Raw genomic sequence first — 22,470 nt, 5'->3', positions numbered from 1 at the left:
CAACACTTTAGCTTGTTTGCAAGTACTAATATTCAAACAGGTTCTTTTTTTTTTTTTTTTTTTTTTTTTTTTAGAGCAGGACACATTCATCCATCCATTTTTCCTACACAGAGTCAAGACTCACAGGGGACTCGGGGCACAAGGTGGGGGGACACCCAGGACAGGGTGCCAACCCATTGCAGGGCACAATTGCACACATTTTTTAGAGATACCAATCGGCCTACAACGCATGTCTTTGGACTGCGGGAGGAAACCAGAGTACCCGGATGAAACCCCCTGAAGCACGATGAGAACTACGATGCAGGGCAGAGGCAGGAATTGAACCTCCAAAACTGGAGGTGCAAGGCAAACATGATAACGTACGTGCAGCAATTGCCTTGGGCCTCGAGCTAGCAAGGGCCCCCAAAACACTGCATAAACTTATAGTTAAGAAAGTTTTATTTTTACTTTTTGCAAATTAATTATGTTTTTTTCTAAAATGCCATCAGAATGCTTACTTCATGAGTGGCGTATTGTGGACCGGGTGTGGTGATCCACTCGGGGCCAGAAAGTCCAGGGCCACTTTTAGGCCCCGTACACACCTGATTATTGCTGTTAATGCTAAATAACATAAGCTGAAATTTTAAATATTGATGTTAAAACACTGAAATGAGGGCCCCATCCCTATATTTTGTCTAGGATCTGACAAATCACTAAATCTGTCCTTGTGCTAGCCACTACACCACCACATAGGACACAAGTTTTATTTTATACATTTACAAAATATATAATTTATTTTCAAAAAAAATTTGTATGAGTTGCATTTTTAAGCTATAATATTTGTGATTTTATGTGAAACTATTATAAACAGGTGTCACTCAAGCGAATTAAATGATGTAGATAATGACTGAATCCTACTCTATGGACCCTTAGTCTCTGTATAAGAGGATTTCACTGGGGATGAAGTAATAGATTTAAACTCTATGTAGAGCGCTCTCTCGTGGCTCCACCCACCACGCACGTTCGAACCAATCATATTATCCTCTCTGGCGTCCATGGGCGTGACTAACCGCGTCTGTCTGTTAAAGGTAGCAGGTTGTATATGGCGAGCGGTTTACTCACTGAGGGCTGGTGATTGGTGTAATGGAAGCCGTCTCTGAACCGCATTTAATGACGGAGAACTACAGGAGTGGAGAGTGCGGTAGAGACTCCATTCGTTCAGACCGTGTGTAGTGTACCTAGATACGCAGTCGTGCAGGATTTGGGCACAGGCCACGCTAATGAAACATCATCCATTTCAAGTCAAGTTGCTATTGATAAACACTTCACTAAAACCTGTATGGAAACGTTGCTGTTCAGTTGTTCTATAAGCGCAATTTCAACCAAATACCGTGGAGTGTAAAAGTTTGTACCCCCTTTTGGTTTCTTTTGGACGGAAGGGTGTTAAATGTCCTAAACACTACAAAATTTGACTGCAAGTAGAAGTTAATTTTATTATCAGACTCAGATATCCATGTTAATATTTTCAATACTGATCATTAGTGTTAAATGACGATGATTTTGTGGTCAGTAAACCGTTTTTGCGTTGATTTTGATGTATGTTTTGGATCACTGTCCTGCTGGAAGATGCAACCACGGCACATTTGAATCTTTCTGTCAGAGGCAGTCAGGTTTTTATTTAATATCCATGTATCCTAACAATATGTCCAGGTCCTCTGGCAGAAAAACATTCCCAAAACATTAAAGATCCACCACCATATTTAACCGTGGGCATGAGGTACTTTTCCATATGGCTACCTATCTGTGTGCTTCAAAACCACCTCTGGTGTTTATTACCAAAAAGCTCTATTTTGGTTTCATCTGACCATAGAACCCGATCCCATTTGAAGTTCCAGTAGTGTCTGGCCAACTGAAGACACCTGAGTGTGTTTTTGGATGAGAGTAGAGGCTTTTTTCTTGAAACCCTTCCAACAACTTGTGGTGATGTAGGTGACTTCATATTGTAGTTTTGGAGACTTTCTGACCCCAAGACACAACTAACTCCTGCAATTCTCCAGCTGTGATCCTTGGAGATGTTTTGTCCACTCGAACCGTCCTCTTCAGTGTGTTGAGACGATATAGACACGCGTCCAATTCCAGGTTAATTCATAACATTTCCAGTTGACTGGAACTTCTTAATTATTGTCCTGATGGTGGAAATGAGCGTTTTCGATGCTTGTGCTACTTTCTTATAGACACTTCCCATTTTGTGAAGCTCAACAACCTTTTGCTGCACATCACAGCTACAGTGGTGCTTGAAAGTTTGTGAACCCTTTAGAGTTTTCTATATTTCTACATAAATAACAAGATTTACAGACAAGTCCTAAAACTACACAAAGAGAACCCATTTAAACAAACGTGACACATGTTATACTTGGTCATTTATTTATTGCAGAAAATAATCCAATATTACATATCTGGGAGTGGCAAAAGTATGTGAACCTTTTGCCTTCAGTATCTGATCTGACCCCCTTGTGCAGCAATAACTGCAACTAATCATTTCCAGTAACTGTTTATTAGTCCTGCACATGGGCTTGGACATCAGTTTTGGCCATTCAAACCAATAACTTTATTGTTCTTTAACCATTATTTGTTTTGGGCCATTGTCTTATTGCATGCCCCACTTTCTCTTGAGATTCAGTTCAGTTCCTGGGTTCATTCTTGCCCTGCGTTTGGGGAACTCGCCACTACACTAATTATAATCTTTCAGATAGCTTGGAGATTTAGTACGTGTAGACCTTCTCAACTCGGGGTTTTCCATCCCAAGGAAAGTTTCTGATGCAGCCACTTCAGAAGTTCCTCCCAGTTTTTGTTTGTGACTTTCCTCAGAGAATGAAGAACCTGAGTCTTTTGTAGAATGCGCTGGAATGGCAACATCTGGCCGTGAAGTGTCTTACAACTCTGGTGCTACGGATGTTGCATTGTGCCCATCTCTCACCTGATCAATATGTCAGTGCACTACTTGCCCACTTCCCAATGCTACTGTGCACCATACAGGACCAGTCTTTTTCTGAACTGTTCCTGGAATAAAAGTAGGTCCAGAGCTGAAGTTCCTAGTATACACTGGGTCACCCACCACGAGATATCTTTCCTTTGCATGTTGGTCATGGTACCATTTTTCTCAATTATTTGTATCTCAATGAGACCCTGTGTAGACCAGTTTCCTTCCACACAGCTGATTAGCGGCTGATTTGCCAGTGGTCGACTGTGGCGTCGTTCGGTAACTGAACAGCACTTTGCCTAGCTTTTTCAATGGACTCTCCAGCACTCTTTTCATCAGGGTTTTGAATGTTTGAACGGCCCTTTCAGCCAGACCACTGGAAGATGCATGGTAGGGTGCTGTGCTTGTGTTTAATTCCGTTTCTTTCCATAAACTCTTGGAATTCAGCACTGGTAAAAAAAACAAAAAAACTGCTATGGTCTGACATCACTACTTCTGGTATCCTGTGTTGGCTAAAGGTTTGTCTTAAGCACTGAATGGTAATTGTGGATGTAGACTTGATTAACAGATAAGCCTCTATCCATTTTGAGAATGCTTCTACCACGATCAAGAACATTCTACTCATCCACGGTGCACCGTAATCAATGTGAATCCTTCTCCATGGTTGCTCTGGTATCTCTCACGCATGCAGTGGCGCGTTTTCCGGAGCGTTTCTGTTTTCCTGACAGACTGCACACGATTTGACCAATGCTTCCACCTCTGCATCCAAGTGTGGCAACCACATATAGCTACGCACCAGGCCTTTCATCCTGGTAATTCCCGGATGGGTTTCGTGTAGATGTCTTAGAAGAGCTGCACGCCGCGGAGGTGGAACCACTACGCGAGTCCCCCATAAAACTAAGCTTCCCTGTATGCAGAGTTCATCCTATTTCCTTACATATTAGGGATGTCATGATACCAAAAATCTAGTCGTTGGTAACGATACCACCAAAAGTAAACATGCTCAGTACCATGGTGTGATTTTTATTTTTTTTTAAAAAACCCAGAGAATCAAAAAAAAACACTATAAAATTAAAAACTCCTGGAGGGCATCCTCCTCTGGCAGAGAGAGTGAGAGAGAGAGTGAGAGAGAGAGAGAGTGAGAGAGAGAGTGAGAGTGAGAGTGAGAGTTCGTTCAAACACTGTCTGACCATGACTAATAAGTGCTAAGGTGCACTCCTGAACGCACACACCCCCCTTATACTCTGAATGCAGGCATTAGTTTAAATTCACTGATACGGTGTCAGGATAAAAAGATTTATTAAAAGCATGAACATGTGAATAATTATTAGTGACATGAGGCTACATTTAGCTGACAGGACATGGGCTGAATGGAGATGCATGGTGGTCCATTAGGAGGTAGTTTATAACATTGCAATGCGTTAGCGTTTAACAAATAACTGGATATCGCAAACATTACATGGAGCATAATGTTAGCTGATTTCACGGCTACAATGCCAGCTGTCTCAAACATAATATAGGACCTGTCTTTCGACTGTAATCCTATGGCATTAATTTTGTGACCTAAAAATATCTCTACTTCTCCCAAGGACTCGCACTTGCTCCTTCTTTGCCTCAGTCCACTCTTTTCTATCCTACTTAGTACCTCATCCAAGTTCTGCAGATGTTCATTAGCCCCTGAGACTAGAATGCAATCCAGATAAACTGTGACGCGTGTGATGTCTTGCAGAATCCCTTCTATTGTGTGCTGGAAGATCGCTGGACTTGAAGCAACTCCAAATGGTGGCCTGTTGTAAGTACATAATCCCTTGTGCATGTTGATTGTAACGTACTTATTGGAATTTTTGTACAGTATTATCTTCTGATGCGCATGGGTCATGTCCAGTTGGGAAATTCTTTCCTCCTGCCGACTGAGCAAATAAATCTTCTACCTTGGGAATTGGATACTGCTCCACACTAGAGCTGGATTTACTGCGAATTTATAATCCCTACAAATTGGGGTAGAACCATCAGTTTTCTGACTGGAACAATGGGAGCTGCCCACTCTGCAAACTGCATTGGTTCAATGATCTTGTCTTCCACCAGCTTCTGGAGCTCTCTCTCCAGTAGTGGACCCAACTCTTCTTTGAACACTTTGGATTGTCTCTCCAATACGTTAGCCAATTTATGACCTGGTACATTTGCTACTGTATTTACCAGCTGAGGCAACAAATGATTTCTGTAGCCACCCCCCCCCCCCCCATCTTTGAATGTTGAATGTTTGAATTTTACCAAAATGAAGCTCGTTTAACCGCATGTTTATTCCTTACATAATACATATTAAACGCAAAGCATGTAGGGGTTCTACATGCATATAGTATCTGCACAATCAATAACCTATTCGAGTAATACATTGTCGTATATAAACTTGATTTTGTGTTTGTGTCTGCAGTGTCCAAAGCCCAGGCTGACCCCCCACCCCTTCAACCTTTGCAGCAATGCTGGCAGCACTATTTCCCAAAGACAACCTCTGGATATGACGCTGAGCACGTGCACTCAACTTCTTCTTTGGTCGACCATGGCGAGGCCTGTTCTGAGTGGAACCTGTCCTGTTAAACCGCTGTATGGTCTTGGCCACCGTTCTGCAGCTCAGTGTCAGGGTCTTGGTAATCTTCTTAAAGCCTAGGCCATTTTTATGTAGAGCAAGAATTCTTTTTTTTCAGATCCTCAGAGAGTTCTTTGCCTTGAGGTGCCATGTCGAACTTCCAGTGACCAGTATGAGGGAGTGTGAGAGTGATGACACCAAATTTTACACACCTGCTCCCCATTCACACCTGAGACCTTGTAACACTAACAAGTCACATGATACCGGGGAGGGAAAATGGCTAATTGGGCCCGATTTGGACATTTTTACTTGGGGGTGTACTCACTTTTGTTGCCAGCGGTTTAGACATTAATGTGTGTTGAGTTATTTTGAGGGGACAGCAAATTTACACTGTTACACAAGCTGTACACTCACTACTTTACACTGTAGCAAAGTGTCATTTCTTCAGTGTTGTCACATGAAAAGATATCATCAAATATTTACAAAAATGTGAGGGGAGTTCTCACTGTGAAATACTGTACATCTTTTTATTTACTTTAATATTTATTCATAGTGAGTGTGTGTGTGTGTGTGTGTTTTGTATTTATTTATTTATTTATTTATTTATGACAGACAGACAGACAGATGGTAGCGTGTCTGAATCCAGATCAGAAGGTTGCGTGTTCAAATTACGTCGGGGTCATTCAATGCACTGGGGTGAGATCTACCATTTGATCTTGAAAATCTCCCTTAATGTCCAGGGAAGGGAAACCTGGCAGGTTATCCCTTTAAAGGGCTCGTGCCTTGTCCTCTGAAAGAGCTCTTGCCCAGATGTCAGACACTAGTCGCAACAGTCACAGCCCACCACCTGTCTCCGAGTTCCAATGCGTCTTGATCGCCACGCCGATGAACAAGTATGCCTTGCACCATGATGCGCTATAGGCTTCGAGCTGGGACCTCGTGGCGCAACGGAAGTGCGTCTGACTCCAGATCAGAAGGTTCAAATCACGTCGGGGTCATTCAATGTGCTCTTTTTCACACAGACCCATGATTTTCTGCGCAGTCTAATAAGGATGCTGTTATATGGACTCCAATCTCTATGATGACCTCCCATGTCTTTGTCAACTTCATGCTAAAAGGTAACAAAGCTTAGGTAGCAACACTCTCACCTAGTAACCATTAGTAACTTGACAACCTGCTGAATGTTTACCCTTAGTTTGCCCATTTTGCTTGCTGAACAAAACATGCTGGAAAGAGGCACCTTAGATGGCTTCACTGGTCCTCTCAGAAGATATGGAGGGTACTACAACACCCAAACAGGGACTTGAACCCTGGACCCTCAGATTAAAAGTCTGATGCTCTACCGACTGATCTATCTGGGCTCGAGGAGTGAGAGTGCACTTTACCCTCGAGCTTGTAGGTCAGGCCTGTGGACGCTCTAGTTCAACGGTTCTCACAGACATAAATGGTGCTCAGCCCTTGGCTTGGAAAGGGCCCACCCCAGCTGGTTCTCATGGCTTTCTACAAACTATTAACACAGCTCAGCACCACTATTCAAGGATACAAACCAACAGGGTTCAACCACGGCTCTGTCCTTCATACTTCTTTACCCACTGACTGCCTGCAGTCTGAGACATACAAAGAGACAAGGTTCTTGTGAAACCTGTAAAATGGTGACGTTAACCAAGAGAATGTTGAACTTTGGTCCCATCTATTATGTTGGCCAGTTTCTAAGTTGAGATCAACTTAACCCCAGTGCTTTCTGTTTAACGACCTTGTTCGTATTTTTGTTTACAACTAGCACACTTTTGACCAGCATGTCGCTTGGAAATCGTTACCAGCATAACTCTTATTCGTAAGGCTCACTCTGGAGGCTTGTCTTGGTTCAAGGAATGCCTTCGTGTCATGGTATAGGAACAAGTAGAATAGCATCAGCAGTTTTAATTAAACTTGGCTTTTCTGCACAAGGAGACCAAAATTTCTAACAAACACGTTAATTCCACACCACAAACTGACGTGTAATCTTGGCTCTGTGTGCCTCGCAAAAAGCAGGTTTACGCCACCTTTGCCACTGATTGCCCATCGTCTGACACGTATAATGACACAAAGGCCTCGTACAAATGGTAAATGTGTGAAGTTACCCAGAAGGAGGCTGAACCATGGTTCTATCGCATAGGCAGTTGAGTCCCTGAGTTGCGCTTCAGGTATAAGTTGTCCACGCTTCACTCTCACGCACTGGGGTGAGATCTACCATTTGATCTTGAAAATCTCCCTTAATGTCCAGGGAAGGGAAACCTGGCAGGTTATCCCTTTAAAGGGCTCGTGCCTTGTCCTCTGAAAGAGCTCTTGCCCAGATGTCAGACACTAGTCGCAACAGTCACAGCCCACCACCTGTCTCCGAGTTCCAATGCGTCTTGATCGCCACGCCGATGAACAAGTATGCCTTGCACCATGATGCGCTATAGGCTTCGAGCTGGGACCTCGTGGCGCAACGGAAGTGCGTCTGACTCCAGATCAGAAGGTTCAAATCACGTCGGGGTCATTCAATGTGCTCTTTTTCACACAGACCCATGATTTTCTGCGCAGTCTAATAAGGATGCTGTTATATGGACTCCAATCTCTATGATGACCACCCATGTCTTTGTCAACTTCATGCTAAAAGGTAACAAAGCTTAGGTAGCAACACTCTCACCTAGTAACCATTAGTAACTTGACAACCTGCTGAATGTTTACCCTTAGTTTGCCCATTTTGCTTGCTGAACAAAACATGCTGGAAAGCGGCACCTTAGATGGTTTCACGGGACCTCTCAGAGGATCTGGAGGGTACTACAACACCCAAACAGGGACTTGAACCCTGGACCCTCAGATTAAAAGTCTGATGCTCTACCGACTGAGCTATCTGGGCACGAGGAGCTAGAGCGCACTTTACCCTCGAGCTTGTAGGTCAGGCCTGTGGACGCTCTAGTTCAACGGTTCTCACAGACATAAATGGTGCTCAGCCCTTGGCTTGGAAAGGGCCCACCCCAGCTGGTTCTCATGGCTTTCTACAAACTATCAACACAGCTCAGCACCACTATTCAAGGATACAAACCAACAGGGTTCAACCACGGCTCTGTCCTTCATACTTCTTTACCCACTGACTGCCTGCAGTCTGAGACATACAAAGAGACAAGGTTCTTGTGAAACCTGTAAAATGGTGACGTTAACCAAGAGAATGTTGAACTTTGGTCCCATCTATTATGTTGGCCAGTTTCTAAGTTGAGATCAACTTAACCCCAGTGCTTTCTGTTTAACGACCTTGTTCGTATTTTTGTTTACAACTAGCACACTTTTGACCAGCATGTCGCTTGGAAATCGTTACCAGCATAACTCTTATTCGTAAGGCTCACTCTGGAGGCTTGTCTTGGTTCAAGGAATGCCTTCGTGTCATGGTATAGGAACAAGTAGAATAGCATCAGCAGTTTTAATTAAACTTGGCTTTTCTGCACAAGGAGACCAAAATTTCTAACAAACACGTTAATTCCACACCACAAACTGACGTGTAATCTTGGCTCTGTATGCCTCGCAAAAAGCAGGTTTACGCCACCTTTGCCACTGATTGCCCATCGTCTGACACGTATAATGACACAAAGGCCTCGTACAAATGGTAAATGTGTGAAGTTACCCAGAAGGAGGCTGAACCATGGTTCTATCGCATAGGCAGTTGAGTCCCTGAGTTGCGCTTCAGGTATAAGTTGTCCACGCTTCACTCTCACGCACTGGGGTGAGATCTACCATTTGATCTTGAAAATCTCCCTTAATGTCCAGGGAAGGGAAACCTGGCAGGTTATCCCTTTAAAGGGCTCGTGCCTTGTCCTCTGAAAGAGCTCTTGCCCAGATGTCAGACACTAGTCGCAACAGTCACAGCCCACCACCTGTCTCCGAGTTCCAATGCGTCTTGAGCGCCACAAAGATGAACAAGTATGCATTGCACCATGGTGCGCTGTAGTTTTTGCGCTTGGACCTCGTGGCGCAACGGTAGCGCGTCTGACTCCAGATCAGAAGGTTGCGTGTTCAAATCATGTCGGGGTCATTCAGTGTGCTCTTTTTCACACAGACCCATGATTTTCTGCGCAGTCTAATAAGGATGCTGTTATGTGGACTCCAATCTCTATGATGACCACCCATGTCTTTGTCAACTTCATGCTAAAAGGTAACAAAGCTTAGGTAGCAACACTCTCACCTAGTAACCATTAGTAACTTGACAACCTGCTGAATGTTTACCCTTAGTTTGCCCATTTTGCTTGCTGAACAAAACATGCTGGAAAGCAGCACCTTAGATGGTTTCACGGGACCTCTCAGAGGATCTGGAGGGTACTACAACATCCAAACAGGGACTTGAACCCTGGACCCTCAGATTAAAAGTCTGATGCTCTACCGACTGAGCTATCTGGGCACGAGGAGCGAGAGCGCACTTTACCCTCGAGCTTGTAGGTCAGGCCTGTGGACGCTCTAGTTCAACGGTTCTCACAGACATAAATGGTGCTCAGCCCTTGGCTTGGAAAGGGCCCACCCCAGCTGGTTCTCATGGCTTTCTACAAACTATCAACACAGCTCAGCACCACTATTCAAGGATACAAACCAACAGGGTTCAACCACGGCTCTGTCCTTCATACTTCTTTACCCACTGACTGCCTGCAGTCTGAGACATACAAAGAGACAAGGTTCTTGTGAAACCTGTAAAATGGTGACGTTAACCAAGAGAATGTTGAACTTTGGTCCCATCTATTATGTTGGCCAGTTTCTAAGTTGAGATCAACTTAACCCCAGTGCTTTCTGTTTAACGACCTTGTTCGTATTTTTGTTTACAACTAGCACACTTTTGACCAGCATGTCGCTTGGAAATCGTTACCAGCATAACTCTTATTCGTAAGGCTCACTCTGGAGGCTTGTCTTGGTTCAAGGAATGCCTTCGTGTCATGGTATAGGAACAAGTAGAATAGCATCAGCAGTTTTAATTAAACTTGGCTTTTCTGCACAAGGAGACCAAAATTTCTAACAAACACGTTAATTCCACACCACAAACTGACGTGTAATCTTGGCTCTGTGTGCCTCGCAAAAAGCAGGTTTACGCCACCTTTGCCACTGATTGCCCATCGTCTGACACGTATAATGACACAAAGGCCTCGTACAAATGGTAAATGTGTGAAGTTACCCAGAAGGAGGCTGAACCATGGTTCTATCGCATAGGCAGTTGAGTCCCTGAGTTGCGCTTCAGGTATAAGTTGTCCACGCTTCACTCTCACGCACTGGGGTGAGATCTACCATTTGATCTTGAAAATCTCCCTTAATGTCCAGGGAAGGGAAACCTGGCAGGTTATCCCTTTAAAGGGCTCGTGCCTTGTCCTCTGAAAGAGCTCTTGCCCAGATGTCAGACACTAGTCGCAACAGTCACAGCCCACCACCTGTCTCCGAGTTCCAATGCGTCTTGAGCGCCACAAAGATGAACAAGTATGCATTGCACCATGGTGCGTTGTAGTTTTTGTGCTTGGACCTCGTGGCGCAACGGTAGCGCGTCTGACTCCAGATCAGAAGGTTGCGTGTTCAAATCACGTCGGGGTCATTCAGTGTGCTCTTTTTCACACAGACCCATGATTTTCTGCGCAGTCTAATAAGGATGCTGTTATATGGACTCCAATCTCTATGATGACCACCCATGTCTTTGTCAACTTCATGCTAAAAGGTAACAAAGCTTAGGTAGCAACACTCTCACCTAGTAACCATTAGTAACTTGACAACCTGCTGAATGTTTACCCTTAGTTTGCCCATTTTGCTTGCTGAACAAACCAAAAACATGCTGGAAAGAGGCACCTTAGATGGTTTCACTGGACCTCTCAGAGGATCTGGAGGGTACTACAACACCCAAACAGGGACTTCAACCCTGGACCCTCAGATTAAAAGTCTGATGCTATATATATATATATATATATATATATATATATATATATATATATATATAAATATATATATATATATATATATATATATATATATATATTTATATATATATATATGTATATATATATATATATATATATATATATATATATATATATATATATATATATATATATATATATTTCATTAGAAAAAGTGCAGTACATTTTCATGGTACGGTCAGTACTGTTTATTTTTGTAATAAAGTGAACTTAACTTTTCCACTGAGTGTTATATTTTCATTCAGTAGTAATCGGTTATTAGTAGGTGCTACCCGACTTGGTTATCGGCATCTGTAAGATCCACTGTCGATCAGCCTTTAAAATAGATTAATGTGTATGACATGATCTTCTTTAATTAATAACGAAATGCGCTTGTTGACAACTTGCTGTGGTATAAGGGGAATAAAACACTTCAGAATGTGCAGTTCTACCTTAGGGTGATAACGGTCACTCCACTTCATTGGATCGTTGACTGTTTTCCTATAACCGTATGTTTATGCCTTACATAAATTTAGGGGTTCTACATGCATGTAGTATTTGTACAATCAATAACCTATTAGAGTAATACATTGTGGTATATAAACTGAACTTTGTGTTTGATGTGTCTGCAGTGCCCAAAGCCCGTGGTGGTGACAGTGCATGGCGTTTGTGTGGAAGCAGGTCTGTTGGGAGTGTTAAGTACCATCATCTCATACACTCACCACATCTCTGGGAAGTTCCATCCATATTGTTTGCTGTCACTTTTCCTGCAAAGCTTTAACCATCAGAGAGTTATCTTTTACTGGGGCTTTTAGCTGCAGGAGACTGAATTACTAAGTTTTTTTTTTTTTGTGGATCTGATCAGGGCACACTCTGAACAATTATTTACATTTGCAGTTTGTTGAAGATTAAATAAACCACAGTGAGCATCAGATGTCTGGTTTTAATACAAAGTTTTATGATGAACTATTTTATGATATTACCATCTTGTCATTTATCAAAGAAGAGCTACAAAACCTGAAATTTGTTCATTTTTAGACAGAAAAATTCTGCAGTGTAGCTCTTCTAGTGGGCTTTCCCACTGGATGTTTAGTCCAACACAGAGCAGTTTGCATGAAAAGTTGGTAATGTGACCGTCGTAATGTGGACTGGGAAGTGCACTGCGGTACCGAACCCGAGACTACCTGTAGAAGGTGGTCCGAGTTCAGTTACAATGGAACTGTGAATGTGAATTGTCCCATGAATGTGAACGTAACTTGTATCCGGGTCCGCACTTGTTCAGGAAGTAGAGTAACCTGTGCTGAAGGCCTGTTGTGGTGATGACGTGTCATGACATGTTTTGGCCCAAATCTGCAGTAACTTTGAAAAAGTGGAAGCTCCTCTGAATATTGTGGAGTTTCTTGATTTTGCGTTAATTTCTGTGATCACAAAAAGGTGAAATTCTGGACTGACACATGGAAGATATGGAATGATAACAGAAGAATGTGACTTTGGGTTGTACCATGTATTTTTTTCATGTAGCTTTATTATTTAGTATAAATGAAGGCAAGTGTGTGTTCTGTTCTTCATCTCTGCAGTCGTGTGTTCCCTGATAGTCCATGATTGCTGGAGCTCTGGAAATAGCAGGTGAGATTGCAGGCCGGAGTCGCGTCGCTGTCCAAGGAACCAAAATCAACCTCCTCTACTCCTGAGACCACAGTGTGACTGAGAGCCTAGACTACATGGTAAGAACCTGCTTAAGACATGAAAAGCATTTTTAGCCTCAAGGTAGACCCATGCACACACAGTATGGCCACAAACACAAAGTAGAGCGGTCGAAATCTGAGATATCTCCTCTGCGTCTCCAGGCTACTTGGAACATGAACATGTTGCAGACACAGGATCTTATGAAGTCAGCGCAGGCAGCCCTGGAAAAGAAGAGTCCGAAAGACGTGCCCTTCTCCAAGCTTTAAAGGAGAAGATCCAGGGCTGTTGAAGCTGCGGTGGAACTGAGACATCATCATCCACATATCTTCAGTTCTTCTTGCTAAGTCTGTTTCTTTTTAGTCTTTTTATTTTTAGACTGGTAAAAAGACTGATTAGTGGAAGTGAAATGATAGATGAACTTTTATTTACTTGCTTTATTATTTGCAGGTGCCTTGTACAGTAAGACAGGGTAACTAATACTCAAAAGCTTTTTTTGTGTGTTAACATGTACAGTAGATGGACATATTTTTTCTGGTGCTGTGACTGCAGAATGTAGTGCAGTTAACACATAAAATTTCCTTGGATGCTCACTTTTAACTCTAGGAGGTCACAGTTTGCCCAGACATCTTTTTTTAAATCCGTCAATCCGTCACCCACACGTCATTCTGGGGGACGAAGAGGAGGAAGCTGGACAGATAAATTTATTTATTTATTTATCATTGCTGTGTTTCCTTAATCGAGTGCAGAAAGAAGAAAAACAACACAACTGATTTAAAATAAAAATATAGAAAATAATCTAATGTAAGATTCTGATCCGGTTTGCTTTCAGCAGGAAGGCTGTCCTCTTTCCTGTTGCTCTTTCTCTTCTATTAGTCCATTTGTCCAGTCTGAATCGGTTTTGATTCGTTTCGAGACGATTCGGAGTCTAATAATTTTCTAGTGAGAGTCGCACACTTCCAAACGAACTAGACTGAGATGAGTATTTGATTCTCACTAGAAAGTGATTCGACTCTGAATAAACTCGAAATGAATCAGTCAAACTGATTCAGACTCTATAAAAGGACTATGAGATGTGATTAAGATATATATTCCAATGTTTTGCTTTACAATTCCATTGTGTGTGTGTGTGTGTGTGTGTGTGTGTGTGTATGTGTGTGCGTGCGCGCACGTGTGTTTTTCAGGAGAACGAGAAACTCGGACACAACAGTACATCCTGACCATTGGTACTGTGTACACATCAACATACACACACGTCTCCATGCTGGACATCTCAGGAGCTTTCACACAGTGCTAGGAATATCCCGGGACAGAGAAACGCACCTTCTAAGTGAGCGAGTTTAGCGTCAACCGGTGAAATTTGCTGTAGCGTGAACACTTCGCCTCTGTGAGCTTCACTCTCCGTAGGGTTCACTGTAATTAGACATAAAATGTACATAGTTTATTTTTCATGCATTTAGGATTTCATGTTTTTTTTTTTTTTTTTTTTACTCTTCGAGGAAAAGAAATGATATTTCGAGGCAGCTTCTTCATCACTACCTGCTCCGTTTGACTCAAAAATGTAACGACCGGTTTCAAAAAGTCATGATGTCTTACTGTTGAATTTAAACAGGAAATGTGAAATATTTTTTCCCTTTGTTTCCTCTACTGTCTTTTTGCTGTGATCTTGAACACAGTTGTAATTTAAAAAAAAAAAAATAATAAAAAAATGATAATTCTAGTTCTCTCACTTTCCTTGTCCTAATTGTCCTGTATCTGTTAAATCCGTTTCATCTCTGGTCTTTCTGTCTGTATGAACACTTGTAGAAATGACTTGTAGTCCATATTTTTAAATGATTCGTGATTTTGAATTTAAATAAAGATATTCTTTAATTCTGTATTTTGTCATTTAATTATCATTAGAAATCAGAAGATCAGATTAAAGCCACGGCTTCTTTACCTGCCGAAGCTGTAAAACTTTCAATAAACCAGTCAATAGATCAGCTGGATAAATGTAGATTTTTATTTACTGATGAGATGTATTGATGGTGTTGATAGATTATTTGAAGATTTTTATTGATATTGAACAATCATTCAGTTCAATATTGAAAAAACTTGATAAATAGTTGATTAAATAAATGTGGTGTAATGTACTGAGTCAAATATGAAAACTACAAATAAACAACATCTATTTATATCTGTGTATAATTAAAAACCTCTCTCAATACAAGAAATTCATATCCTAAATGTTGCAAGTGATTAATCTGATCATTTTATTCAGCTGTTTAATTATTACTTTCTAAATAATAAACAAATGAATGTTCTGGATTCATGAGGAATGTTTACATTTTGTGTCCAAACTCAAAAGTTTAAACAAAGTGTATATTTATGATAATAAAGCACAAAGAACGTGAAACCTCAAAACGTCTACAATCATCGATGAATTAAATATTAATTTAAAAAATTTAATTAAACAAGAGTAAGATGAAGTATATTTTTAATTAAAATGTAATTAGAAAGGAGCACTTTTAAAGTGGATTTGATTTAAAATAATGATAAAGCTGTTTTTTTTTATGTATTTGTATATCTTATCCTCTATCGTGTTTAAGAAGAAGAGAATAATGAAGCTTTTTATGAAATAATATTTGGGTTTATTTTATTTTATTTTCTCCTCAAAGATTCAAATTTACGTCAACGTCCGTTACGTTGGTGACGTCACCACGAGCGCGAGAAGTCGAAGGTAGGAGCAGAAAGCGGTGTTAGTGTTAGTTCTGGCCCGTTTGGACCCAAACTAAAGTGAGTTTATTCGGTTCTGTGTAACCGAATCCGTTCTGTTCTGTATTGTGTGTATGTGTGTAGTTAACGGTGTTAACACCTGTGTTTCAGGTGTATCAGTATGAAGCAGGCGGTGACGGCGCACTGATTCACTCTCGGAGCTCGGTTCACTAATGACCGAATCACCGAGGAACCGACCAAAGATAACTCACACCCGCACGGAGAAGAAGAACAAGAGGAGGAGAAGTGAGAAATAACATTTTAAAACTTTTTTTATTCACTCTGGTTCAGTATTAATGTTAATATTATACAAATATACTAGCGGTGCTAGCTTTTGAGGAGGCAGTCCAGTCCACGCATGCGCAGTGTAATTAATGAGCAAGCTATTCGAAATGTGATTAGCAAATAGGTCGATGTTATTTTTGATTCTATTTAAAACGATGAATTCACTCTGTCAATAACTGCCCAGTCTGAGAATACTGCATGATTTACTTTTATAAGTGGACGTGGCAGAACGACATTTAGCTTCACTGGCTAATTAGAGCTCTTTTACTAGTTTAATGGCTGAGTCATCTGGTTTCGCGCATGCGCAGTGTGGGTTAAGGCGCTATAGTTCTCTTCTTTTGAATTATTATTATTATTATTATTATTATTATTATTATTATTATTATTGAGACCATTTGGGGTGAATTTGGAGCATGTGGGGGGTTCGAGTGACCCCAGAATGACCTATAAATATTCTTTTAAGAACTGAACTGAAGCAGCACAAACGAAAATTTTTACGGCACAAACTATTCTGCCGATGTTTTGTGTTGGTGGGGGGTCCAACTTCACGCAGGTTGTGTTTGTGTGTGTGTGTGTGTGTGTGTGTGTGTGTGTGTGTGTGTGTGTGTGTGTGTGTGTGTGTGTGCTCTTCAAATATCCAGATGTTCGATGGTCAAGTGTGTAGTGTACAGATAGAGTGCACAATTTAAGAAATAGGAACCAGTCAGAGAGAGGACATCGAAATAAGAACAGAAAGCACTGACCAAATAAGGAAATAGATTAAACTGGTACACGGCGTATGGGAGGCAGGAGATCGTGACAGTTATGTTGAATTATAACGTGTTGGATTATAGAAATAAATAAAGTGGTACTGATGTGTGTGTGTGTTTTAGGATGAGCTGGAGTGGGGCAAAGAGAACTGCATTCAGATCAAACGGATACAAGAGGTTATGACTCTCACTCACTCACTCACTCACTCACTCACTCACTCGCACACATCTATACACACACTTCTCGACACAGATCCCTAACTATCATTTCTGGTGTGTGCGTGTTAGAGGTGGCTGAGTTGTTTGAGGATCTAAAGAATTGAGTGTCACAATTCAACATGCACATCAGCGAAACTTTTCCCTCTGACTACACCAGCACGCACGCACAGAAATTCATAGTGCAGGTAACACACACACACACACACACACACACGAGTAGAGCAGTTGTAGTTTAACAGCATATGTGTATAAAGAGGCTTTTTTCTTCAGGTCAAAATATATACAGCAGGGGTGCCCAATATGTCGATCGCGATCGACTGGTCGATCGCAAAGGAAGTGCAGGTAGATCGCTAGTTGACGTAGTTAGTTGACGTACAGGGCAGCCAGTCTGAGAGCTCGTCTTTTCTCTCACCACACGTGTGCGATCAAGCGCGCCAGTGCTAAAGGCTAGCAAGCGAAATCGTGGGGAGAGGACATTTTTCAGTCTTTTAAAGAATTCATTGACAAAACCCAGCTCCAGTGTGCAAATTGATATCAGTCAATGGTTGAGCAGTGCAAATGGATTCATTGCCAAGTGCAGGGAAGACGATGCTTTCCCTGACTTCTTTAACTACCACTGTGTTGTGGATAAAAAATGTCATAAAATAAACATAAGGGAGACCTAGCATCCAGCAAAAGGGAGAAGAAGAAAAAAACGGGCACCTAGACACATAGAAGCGGGATTAGGCGGACATTGACGGATTGGAATTACACTTTAAAGATCTTTAAGAGCAGTAGTAGTCAAAAAAAGCCAAAAAGAGGTATACGAGCTGAGCTGAGGAGTGCTAATACACACACACACACGCTCGTACAGTCAAGGGCGGGCAAGTAGACACAACATACACACACACTCTCTCGCTCTCATACACACACATGAATAACTTTAATAATATCTTATAGTAATAGAGAAACTATAAAAAGACAATAGTAGGATATGCAGGACAGTAGAACTGTAATGATATTAAGAAGTTGGAAGTACAGTAAACCGCTTTTCAAGTAGTATAAATATATATAAAATAAGAAATATAGTGCAAATATGAAAATAAATTATAAACTAGAAATACAGGAAAATGTAAACTTACTCATGACTCAAATGGTGAGGGTTCTTGGCTCGCAAGGAAGGCCTTAATTTTAAGAAAGAACCATGAGGAGCCAGTTATAAGGGTGGCTGGGTCAAACTGCCCCCCCGAGATAACGATAAGACCAAGGTCCCTCCCGGTTGTTTAGTCGTCTTGTCTACGTCATTTTATTTACCTAGGTAATTGAGAATCCTGGTTTCTGACCACCTAAGGTAAATGAGAATCCTGGTTTCTGATTCTCTATGTAATTCAAAACGCTGGGTTTTTATTTTCTGGGTTATTAGAAATGCCTGGGTTCTGATTCTATGTGTAAGTGAAATAGGCCTTTTCTGGAAACATATGGGTTATCTAGTGTGTAAATACAGTATAAATACTGGAGCTTAAGCTCAGGGTAGGGGGATCACTTCTGAGAATTCTCATCGGTGTGGATCTCGTGTGGTGGAATGGAACAATAAAGCTGGACCCTTGCTTCTTCTCACTCACGGCTGGTGTATTTTTTCCATCTCCAACTGGTCTCAGAGGTAGATGTGAGTATTTATTGGCTTTTAAGTTGAGTTTTAAATGTTTTTGGGTAATAGGCTAAATTTGAGCCAACAAGTGACACAGACGAAGGTCGTATATTTTTTAAGAGAGAACCAAGACGGGCCGTTTATTAGGGTATTCGGGCCGTACTGCACCTGCAAGATAACCGTCGCTGGGGACGGCTAGGGCCGCAAGATAACTGTCTCTGGGGACGGCTAGAGCCGCGAGATAAGGGTCCCTGGGAACAGCAAACTCTGTGGGAACAGGGTCTCTCAAAAGTGCTCATTCACATAGGTAATGGTGTCCTGGAGAAGCTAATTCTAAACATATTGGTGTTTGGGTTTAGAAAACTGTATAAATAGGGGAGCTTCAGCTCCGGTTTTTTGGGATCACTTTTGGGAGGTCTTAACGGTGTGGATCTCGTGTGGTGGAACAATAAACTTGGACCCTTTGCTTCTTCTCACTCACGGCTGGTGTCTTATTTTCTTCCTCCAACTGGTTAAAATATGTGAGTATCTGTTTCTATGTTAAATATTAAGTGTTATTGGGTAATAGGCAAAATTTGACCGTCAACACCAAGCCTGGACACACCTGTGTGAGCGAGTGTATGTCTTGTGTTGCTGATGGCCGATACAGATTTTTTTTCAAGTTAAAAAATCTGATACATATTCCGATATACAATTATAAGGTCAAAAATGAAACAGATGTTAACAGGTTTAATTAATGAGGATTTTTTTTTTACTGTCAAAAGCCGAATCATCAATATAAATATAAAGACTGTACTTATAATGTGAGTTTTTTTTAAAAGCATGATTTACACCAATGCCAAGAACATTTTGTTGGCCAACTGATATTGATTACTGGAGGTACATTTTAACAGCTAATATTGATCTTTAGACAACAGGACAATGTTTTATCATGTTTCAGTCATTTAGTTGTTAGTTATAGACTAAATTTAGTCAGCTAAACCTGATCTAAACCTTAAGGACTGAAAGCTGTTTTGGATATCAGCCAAAAGATTACATATAAGTGAGTCCATGAAGTCTGCCCCACCTCTGAGCACACTCTATGCCCTTCTCTCCCAGCTCCAAGAACTCTCTTATGGTGGACGGCACAGTCTGATCAAACGCCTTCAGGGCGACGACGCCATTCGTGCTCTCCACACCGATCCTCGCACTTCCCTCTACTCCCTGCCGGCGGAACTGGACCAGGCACATGCTGGCTGAGGTGAGGGTGCGTGTGCTTGAGCCTACAGAAAACACATGACCGAGTCTCCTCAAACTGAGCCACGAGCCCCACACCACTCTCATCTACCCTCTCTCTCTCACACACACAGGGGTGAAGGGTCAGAGAGAGAGCCAAGAGGACATCAGGGTCAGAAAAAAAGAGAGAAAAATTTAGAAAGTGTATAAATGATGTTTTGGATAAATAATTCTGTCGTATTATCAATTCTTTATTCTAATATTATTTTTGATAATGAGACTCCATAGAATCATTTGGCACTGGTTTGGTCTTGATTGGACAAAAAACCTAGGACTAGTTCGCAAAAGTAGGTTTTACAAAAAACTCCAAGATGGTGGAAAACTTTTATAGGCGGAAATGAAATCAGAGATATACGTTTTGTTCGTCTGGTCCCAAGGATTCCATACATGTAAGACACTGTGACAGTGTCTGTGACAAACGTTCAAAAGTTATGGCCATTTTTCTAAACATTCTCACTATAGTGCCACCATCTGGCCGATCGGGCCGAAACTTTGTAACTCTGTAGTACTCTGGGCTACTACCTTCCCTCAAAGTTTCAGCTCTCTAGGCCTTATGGTTTGGTCTGCACGCTCAGTTTTAGGGAATAATACTACTACTACTACTACTACTACTACTACTAATAATAATAATAATAATACTTACAATTACAATTACAATACAAAAATCATGGTGGACTTTATGGGTCCCAATTAATTTTTGTGCCTGATGGGGAAAAAAATTACATTCACCTGGATTTTTTTTTTTTTTTACTTTGTAGCAAATAAACAAAATCGCAGATATGACTCCGAACATTTTTTGTTTAATATCTGAACTTTCTGGCTTCATGAACCATACCTCAAATATTTACAAAAGCCAAACGACAACCAGCACTAACACCTCAACAGAAGAAAACAAGGTTACTACAAGTAAAAGTTACCACTGTAAAAAAAATAGTTCTTGACTTTAGTAAGTTCAACTTATTTTATTCAGTTGTTCCAATTAATAGCTGATTTAGTTGTACTGACTTATTTAAATGAGTTTGCTCAACATTTAATTATTTATATGGAATCACACACGTGTTCAACACAATGTATTCCCTAGCAACCAATTACATCACTGCTTACGTCACTTCTGCAAGCCGTTAAGTTTCCTTCACAAGAAGGCTGTGCTCTTTTTCATCGGTGGACATCTTCGATGGGTCCAAGTCAGGTCATTCATTTTATTTGATATTACTCTCAATATTAATATGTATTTGATATTAATCCCAGTATTAATATGTATTTGATATTACTCTCAATATTAATATGTATTTGATATTACTCTCAGTATTAATATGTATTTGATATTACTCAATATTAATATGTATTTGATATTACTCTCAATATTAATATGTATTTGATATTACTCTCAGTATTAATATGTATTTGATATTACTCTCAATATTAATATGTATTTGATATTACTCAATATTAATATGTATTTGATATTACTCAATATTAATATGTATTTGATATTACTCAATATTAATATGTATTTGATATTACTCTCAATATTAATATGTATTTGATATTACTCAATATTAATATGTATTTGATATTACTCTCAATATTAATATGTATTTGATATTACTCAATATTAATATGTATTTGATATTACTCTCAACATTAATATGTATTTGATATTACTCTCAATATTAATATGTATTTGATATTACTCTCAATATTAATATGTATTTGATATTACTCTCAGTATTAATATGTATTTGATATTACTCTCAATATTAATATGTATTTGATATTACTCTCAACATTAATATGTATTTGATATTACTCTCAATATTAATATGTATTTGATATTACTCTCAGTATTAATATGTATTTGATATTACTCTCAGTATTAATATGTATTTGATATTACTCTCAATGTCTGTTGTTAAGATTTGTTGATAATTTGCTGCTGGATGAGTTGCATTGTGAACATGGAGGCATTTGTAGGCGGTAAACTGCTCCACAGAAAACATTGCTTTACCAAAAAACACTTTGAGGTCATTTTTGTCACGTTTTTGAGTTAACTTATTTTTTGTAGCGAGTATTGTGCTCGTGTGTGTGTGTGTGTGTGTGTGTGTGTGTGTGTGAGAGAGAGAGAGAGAGAGAGAGAGAGAGAGAGAGAGAGAGAGAGAGAGAGAGAGAGAGAGAGAGAGAGAGAGATTTGTGAATAAAAAGGCTGCTTGAGTCACTTCTCAAGTCCGTGCCTCATTTTGGTCTGTGAGCATCTGATGCTAATCACACTGATTGGTTCAGCTGCAGCAGATTCTTGTGAACAGGTTTGACATGCGATGCTTAATGTAGGTGTGTGTTTAAAATATAAGTGTATTGGAAGTGTACATTCGTGTCCCATTCGCTTAAATGCATCAAAAATA

General features: G+C 40.5%; 1 long non-coding RNA gene and 3 other non-coding genes across 7 annotated transcripts; 3 read left to right on the top strand and 1 right to left on the bottom strand.

Moving 5' to 3' along the window:
- Positions 1-8,354: 8,354 nt before the first annotated feature.
- trnak-uuu (transfer RNA lysine (anticodon UUU)) lies at positions 8,355-8,427 on the bottom strand. The gene has a single exon. It is a non-coding gene; the product is annotated as a tRNA-Lys (tRNA).
- A 1,095-nt stretch (positions 8,428-9,522) lies between these two features.
- trnaw-cca (transfer RNA tryptophan (anticodon CCA)) lies at positions 9,523-9,594 on the top strand. Its single transcript has one exon. It is a non-coding gene; the product is annotated as a tRNA-Trp (tRNA).
- A 1,458-nt stretch (positions 9,595-11,052) lies between these two features.
- On the top strand, positions 11,053-11,124 carry trnaw-cca (transfer RNA tryptophan (anticodon CCA)). Its single transcript has one exon. It is a non-coding gene; the product is annotated as a tRNA-Trp (tRNA).
- Positions 11,125-12,021: 897 nt separating this feature from the next.
- LOC128630833 (uncharacterized) lies at positions 12,022-21,364 on the top strand. Of its 4 annotated transcripts, none has more exons than XR_008395064.1 (7): positions 12,022-12,160; positions 13,057-13,203; positions 13,327-15,937; positions 16,028-16,162; positions 17,074-17,127; positions 17,239-17,354; positions 19,895-20,787. It is a non-coding gene; the product is annotated as an uncharacterized LOC128630833 (long non-coding RNA). The 4 variants fall into 4 exon arrangements; XR_008395063.1 differs by lacking the exon at positions 12,022-12,160 and adding an exon at positions 21,153-21,364 and having other exon boundaries at positions 12,192-13,203; positions 19,895-20,036; XR_008395065.1 differs by lacking the exon at positions 12,022-12,160 and having other exon boundaries at positions 12,192-13,203; positions 13,327-15,881; positions 19,895-20,788.
- Positions 21,365-22,470: the final 1,106 nt, after the last annotated feature.

Source organism: Ictalurus punctatus, unplaced genomic scaffold, assembly GCF_001660625.3.
Source record: "Ictalurus punctatus breed USDA103 unplaced genomic scaffold, Coco_2.0 Super-Scaffold_100068, whole genome shotgun sequence".
Classification (NCBI taxonomy): Eukaryota; Metazoa; Chordata; class Actinopteri; order Siluriformes; family Ictaluridae; genus Ictalurus; species Ictalurus punctatus.
Note: the sequence above shows the minus strand (reverse complement) of the source record. Positions and strands in the feature narration are given on the sequence as shown.